At 37.9% G+C, this 7,585-nt stretch overlaps 1 pseudogene; it reads left to right on the forward strand.

Moving 5' to 3' along the window:
• The first annotated feature begins 5,243 nt into the window (after positions 1 to 5,243).
• LOC119626180 (large ribosomal subunit protein uL16-like) lies at positions 5,244 to 5,734 on the forward strand (annotated as a pseudogene).
• The last annotated feature ends 1,851 nt before the right edge of the window (positions 5,735 to 7,585 follow it).

Below are 7,585 nucleotides of genomic sequence, written 5' to 3' on the forward strand. Positions count from 1 at the left end.
GATCTTCCTGCCTCAGCCTCCCAAAGTGCTGGGGTTTCAGGCATAAGCCACCATGCCCACCTTTGTACATGAATGTTTATAGCAGCATTATTCACAGTAGCCAAAATGTCTGTCAGTGGATGAAAGGATACATAGGCCGGGCGCGGTGGCTCAAGCCTGTAATCCCAGCACTTTGGGAGGCCAAGACGGGCGGATCACGAGGTCAGGAGATCGAGACCATCCTGGCTAACACAGTGAAACCCCGTCTCTACTAAAAAATACAAAAAACTAGCCGGGCGAGGTGGCGGCGCCTGTGGTCCCAGCTACTTGGGAGGCTGAGGCGGGAGAATGGCGCAAACCCCGGAGGCGGAGCTTGCAGTGAGCTGAGATCCGGCCACTGCACTCCAGTCTGGGCGACAGCGCGAGACTCCCTCTCAAAAAAAAAAAAAAAAAAAAAAAAGAAAGGATACATAAAATGTGGTATGCTTATAAAATGAAATATCGTTAGGTTATAAAAATAAATGAAGTATGACACATGCTACAACTTGGATTAACCTTGAAAACATCGTGCTAAGTGAAAGAAGCTAGTCCAAAAGTCCACATAAAAACATATTCTATTTATATGAAAGTCCCAAATAGGAAAAGCTATGGAGACAGAAAATAGTATAGTGTTTACTTAGGGTTGGGTGCCAGATGATAGGGGTTTACAGTGGTGACAGCTAAAGGATATGGGGTTTCTTTTTGAGGTGACGAAAATGCTCTAAAATTGACAGTGGTGATGGTTGTGCAGATATGTGAATATACTAAACACCATTAAAGTGTACATTTAAAATGGATCAGCTATATGGCATGTGAATTATATTTTTTAAAAACTGTTTTTTTTTTTTAATGATGGTTTATGAATTCTGAGCCTAGATCATGGAAGATACCATGCTTCTGCCTTGCTATTTCTTGGAATGCTCCCTTTGAGGGAAGCCAGGCACCATATTGTGAACATGCTTAAGCAGCGCATGGAGAGGCTCCTGTGGGAAGGAACTGAGGCCACTCGTCAACAACGTGCCCCAAATGAGTGAGACAATTTGGGAAAATATCCTCAAGCCCCTGTCAAGACTTCAGATAACTTGCAACCTTAGCCAACATCTCGACTGGCACCTCATGAGAGATTCCAAGCGAGAACCACCAAACTAAGCTGCCTCTGAATTCTCAACCCATGGAGTTCATCGTTGTTCTAATAACTAAGCTTTGGAGTCATTCGTTCAGCAGCAATAGACAATGAATACAGCGCATTAGAAAGAAAGAATAATCAAAGTGTAGTACTTTGGAGGGAAGAAAGATTATTTGTGTGAACATATTTAATCTTTATCCCTACTTTGCAGAGCCTCTGGGGCACCATTTACATAACATGTAATGTAAGAAAGCACTAACACTTGGTTTAACTAAAATTTATGGGCCAGGTGCGGTAGCTCACACCTGTAATCCCAGCACTTTGGGAGGCCAAGGCAGGCAGATCACTTGAGGTCAGGAGTTTGAGCCCTAGCCTGGCCAACATGGTGAAACCCGTCTCTACTAAAAATACAAAAATTAGCTGGGCATGGTGGTGCACGTCTGTAATCTCAGCTTCTCGGGAGACTGAGGCAGGAAAATCACTCGATCCCCAGGAGGTGGAGACTGCAGTGAGGCGAGATTGCGCCACTGCACTCCATCCTGGGCGAGAGAGTCTCTGTCAAAAACAAATAAACAAATAAAATTTACAGTACATCTATGTTAATTATGGGGGCAGGAGAAATAGACAGTTATGAAAGAGCTAAATTCTAATTTTCCATGATGTGAAATCGATAGGTAATATCTAAAATTGGTAGCTTATAAAATAGCTGTGTAAGTATATTCTTTATAAATACAAAGCTATAAATTTCATAGTTCATAATTTGTGGAGTCAAGGCCTGCAAGATGGAGAATATTGTAGTGAACTACTGATGTATATTGTAAGTCTTGGCACTATCTTTATAATATGTCCATAAATTATTCTTATGAAGAATAAATATAATTTCAAAAATTCAAAATATAATAATAGCACACAAGAGTTTAAAATATTAAAATTGGAAATATAATTTATTTTCTGGAATTTCTAATATATACCATATACTGTGCTCAGCATTATCATACATTTGTTAAAAGATAATTTTCTGCAAAACACAAAATCATGACTCATATAGATATAAAAATGAACCTATGCTAAATAATTTATTTGCCTTATATGATATGAAGTTAACAGGTAGATGTTATAACTAGTTCAGAAAAAAAGAGCAAAATAGCAAAAATTATTATGGAATAAAGGAACGTGGAGATGAATTGCAAATGGAGACAAAACTAATCTTCCACAGAGGGGAGGAACTAAATTAAATCACTACCAGATAGTGCAGAATTTACTTATCTGTCAGCTACCTATAACTAAAAAGAGTTGCAAAATACCTGAAAGACAATAAACAGGGCTAGAATCTAATATCTCAGGAAGGTCTCCTGTAAAAGATGCTTAGTTTTCCACTGTAGCATAAAACAATTATTTAATACAACATGTAAACAAACTTTGTGAAGTAGGTGTTCCTTCTTTGTAGAAGAAAATGAAGCTTAAAAATTGATTGCATAACTTGTTTATATTCCCACAGTTAGCAAAGGCCTAATAAGGAACATAAATTGTGTGTATATGTGTGATACTGATAACGTGATTTATTTTCAATTTCAAAGGATAATTTTATCAGGTTTGTCTGTGCCTTTCTTTTTTTTTTTTTTTTCTTTTTCAAAGCTGATACTGTCAGTTTACTTCCTGGGATCCAGTCAAAGTAAAACAATTTTGTTTCTCAGGGTTTTTACCTGCAGTGAACATGGCTATATCTCTCTAGTTATTTCTTAGAAGGAGAGACAATTTCAAAACAGCTAGGGAAGGAACATGGACATCCGTCAGGCCTTGAAGTGACTATGAAAGGGCATAACAAAGATTCTTCCTTCCTCCTAAAGCAATGGCCTCCCTCTTTATATATATTTTTTTCTCTTGTATAATTACCACAGCCCCATTCACATTTTTCCTCTTTTATATTTTATCTCCCGCTCCCCCCACCGTTTCTGTAAATTTTGTCTCATCCCTGGTGTTTTTCCTCATTAGTCTGATTCTACCATCCTAGCTCTGGTCTGAACCTGGCTGGACTTTGCTAACTTTGGGTGCACATTTGCTGTAATTAGCTTAGACAAGGGAGGCAAGGAGCAGAGGAACGGTGCTGACTCTCCTCGCTTTTGCTCAATTTAGTTACTATAATATTTTAAACTATGAGGCAATACCTGTGACATCCAGCAGGGTCAAACTGCATCCCTTCCAGCCCATACCCTTCCCAGGAGGCCACAAAAACTCCACCATCTTCGCGTGCTGCAGGGGCTGTTCGGATAACCCCAATACTTCCAGTAAGACAGACTCTAAAACGAAAGTAACTATCAAACAAAGCTTTTAAAAGGACACCAATGGATCTTTAAAAGAAAGGGAAGGGAAGGGTACATGTGGTCAAACTGCTCTTGAGGTTTGCATGTTCAGTCATTCTACAGAATTATTGTGTATCAATTATATGCCAAAGTGATAATTTTATGAGGTTACTCAGAGATTATTAAAATCTTGAGAAATTATTTCACATGAATCACCAGAGACTAATATAATAAAATATGAAGGTTTCAATTGGCACTTTCTGGAAATATCATCTCCTTCAATCCAGGTCACAGATGGAGGAGGTAGACACTTGGCATAGCCAAGGAGCAAACTAGTCTGATGGGAGGAATGAATCATGGGACAACACATAACACAGCCAGATCACCTTCACATTCTAGTTTGTACTAAGAAAACTGTTGAACACTCACATTTTAAGAGGGCTCATCAGGAATTTTTATATTATTCAGATAAAAGACAAATATTTAGACAGGTTTGGAATAGACCCTCACTTTGTCAAGATTATATTGTTTGTACGTGATATATAGAATCAATCATGGTAAGGAGAACAGTGATTTCAGGAAATAATGTAATCAAACTATTATATCCTAATTCAGGGGGTTATTTATGTTAGGGAAACTGCCTGAGTAGTATAAAGAAACAATGAAAGGATCTATTCACTGTTTCTTTTTATAGACTCTGTGAAATCAGTACCTTTGTGCTATGACAATATTACCTTGAATACTTAAAAATATCAAATTAGTTGTTTAATAATCAGATGAAAGCTTATTAGTCAATGTTAGCTTTAGAAAGCCTTTAGTTACTTCAAGAGATACTGAAAGGATATCTTTGACTGCAGTGTTGGTGTGGTAAGCAGCTTCTAAGATGACTGTCAATGATCCACACCTCCTGATATTTATGCTATTTTGCAATCACTTTGAGTATGGGAACTTAGTGGTGAACTTCTAATGAATAAAAGATGGTATGTCACTTAAATGAGATTATAAAAGACTGTGACTTCTACCTTGGGTGTCCACTCTCTCTCTTTCATATCGCTCACTCTCAGGCCAGCAACCTAACATATTATAAGCCATCTTACAGAGAATCCTACATGGTGAGTAATTGAAGTCTCTAAACAACAGCCAGAGAGAAATGCAAACTTGCAAACAACATGTGAATGAACCTTAAAATTGATCTGATTCCAGTTGAGTGTTGAGATGACTACAGTCCTGGCTGACAGTTTAGCCACAACCCTCCGAGAAAACTAGAACCAAAATTATCCAGCTAGGCCACTCTGGATTCCAGGTTCTCAGAAACTGTGAGATAATTATAAGTGTTTGTTATTTCTATGCTGCTAGATTTTGAGATATGTTATACAGCAATAGATAACTAATAGAATATCCTGTGTTATAACAGTATATTATCTTGAGTATCTAAAAAATTAATCAGACGATAGTTTATTAGACATCATTTGTCTAATAAAATGATGATAACTTGTTAGTCAACATTAGTTGCTTTAATTATGGTGGTTAGATTTGGAAAGCCATTAGTCTATTCAAAGGAATACTTTATAAATATTTAGATAGTAGCGTTAGTTGAAAAGTATAGGAGTGCACTTTCTCTTCCATGCACTGGCGAAGTTCCTGTGTTGCCAGGGGCCACCATCCTGCTCCTTGTTATTAGTAGTGTAAGAAACAGCCATACCCAAAGTCTCATTTCCACCGAGGTGTTCCTGATGCCAAGATCCATATCTTTGGGTCGAAAGAAGGCAAAAGTGGATGAGTTCCCACTCTGTGGCCACATGGTGTCTGACGAATATGAGCTGCTGTCTTCGGAAGCCCTGGAGACTGCCCGTATTTGTGCCAATAAGTACATGGTGAAAAGCTGTGGCAGAGATGGCTTTCACATCTGAGTGTAGCTCCATCCTGTCCATGTCATCTGCATCAACAAGATGTAGTCCTGTGCTGGGGCTGAAAGACTCCAGACGGGTATGTGAGGGGCCTTTGGAAAACCCCAGGGTACTGTGGCCAGGGTCCACACTGGTCAAGTCATCAGTTTATCCTCATCAAGCTTCAAAACAAGGACCACGTAATTGAAGCCTTAGGCAGGGCCGAGTTCAAGTTCCCTAGATGGCAGAAGATCCATATCTCCAAGAAGTGGGGCTTCACCAGGTTTAATGCTGACAAATTTGAAGACAAAGTGGCTGAGAAGCACTTCATCCCTGATGGTTGTGGAGCCAAGTAAGTTCCCAATCACAGCCCCTTGGACAAGTGGCAGGTTCTGCTCTCATGAAGGCTTTTGGCAGCACTGTCTCCTTGGGCCATGCCAATCTGACTTATGCTTACTTATAAATTCTGTTTACTGGCCAAAAAAGAAAATAAAAGAAAGAAAGAAAAATAAAGAATAAATACTCATCTATCACAACTTTCCACCAAACTTCCATAAGTGCTGAAAAAAATGTTATATCTCTGCCTGACACTAAAGGATTGTGTTAATGAGTTTGCTTACGTTCATTTTGGAAAATAAGTAGAATCATCCTTTGAAATGGAGCATATTTAAAAGAAAAGGGTCTTCTGTATGTATTTTAATATCAGTGGGTTGGTTACTTCTTTGTGGTTTTGATGTGGACTCGTTTAAATTTAATTTGAGATCAATGCCAGTTGATGGATTAAAGACAGCTGCTTTCAAGAAATTTTCTCACGCTACCTTATGGGTGGTGCCATTCCTAAATTTCTGTAAGCCATCATGTTTCTTTTTCTAAGAAAGTATTTTGGGCCCAAGTAATATGCCACAGTTTAAATATGCTTATACAGCCCTCTTATTACATACAGTCAAACCACTTAAGCTTTCAGTTCAAAATCACTGTTTCCAGATCAATGATGGCTCAAGTTTAACAGCCAAAAATTTACATTGATAATGATAAATTTTGGGCTTTATAACTTATTTCAAATACTGTATTACTTTCATTTTGCTGTGAGTTTAATCCCAGAGACAAATAAATTCGCTCATTTTAGAACTATGATATAGCAACATCCCAATTCAAGATGTGATTTTTTGAAAAAGGGATATAAGTTAGAGTTCCATTATATCATTTAATAAATTTTTCACAAAACAGTGGCACCTAGTGGTCTATACAAATCCTTCTCCCAACTGCTTATAATTTGTCTTTACTCTTTAGTTTGAATCTGGCATTAATTGGCTACAGCTGGTTCAATTGCTAGTTAGATTCACTAGGATCTCTTGCTTTACAGATTCAAATTTTTGCCATATTAAATTAATCTTTTATTTTTTATTTGTGTCCTTAGCCTAATGTCAACAGCACTATTCTTACTATTTTGATGTCATTCTACCAGAAATCTTTGTATGTAGTTAGGGCTAATGAGTTACTGCCACTAAAATAGATGAATTACTTTAAAACATCAAACAAGAGACTACCTTAAAACAACCGTCTATAAAAAGAGATTCACTTGGCCGGGTAAGGTGGCTCACGCCTGTAATCCCAGCACCTTTTTTAGGCTGAGGCAGGTAGATCACCTGAGGTCTGGAGTTCGAGACCAGCTGACCAACACGGTGAAACCCCATCTCTACTAAAAATACAAAAAATTAACCAGGCATGGTGGCAGCTCCCAGCTACTTGAGAGGCTAAGGTAGGAGAATCTCTTGAACCCGGGAGGCGGAGATTGCAGTGAGCTGAGATCACGCCATTGCACTCCAGCCTGGGCAAAAAGAGCAAAACTCCATTTCAAAAAAAAAGAGATTCACTTTGGGAAGTAATAAAATTTGACTTTTTTGTTTCTATAACAGAACTGAATAGTGTAAGCTATTTTAGCACTGCTTATCACCACTTGGTATTATTAGTATATGAATATTCTTTAAACCCACAGCCTAATAAACCTGTCTATAAACCTGACCACAATGTATTCATGTTGAGAACTTCCTGAATTCTGCTCACTAGAAGAAAGATGTTGATATTATCTTTTCTTTTACTTACTATGACCAAGTATGGCATGCACCAGTTTGGTTTAGGAAAAGCAAATAAAATATTGTCTTTCATATATGAAGAAGTTATTAGTAATAATTAAATATATTTTCCTATCAAATTGATACCCTTATAAAGATTTATCTGCATGATCTAGCCAATAC

The sequence above is a fragment of the Chlorocebus sabaeus genome, chromosome 21, assembly GCF_047675955.1.
Source record: "Chlorocebus sabaeus isolate Y175 chromosome 21, mChlSab1.0.hap1, whole genome shotgun sequence".
Taxonomy (NCBI): domain Eukaryota; kingdom Metazoa; phylum Chordata; class Mammalia; order Primates; family Cercopithecidae; genus Chlorocebus; species Chlorocebus sabaeus.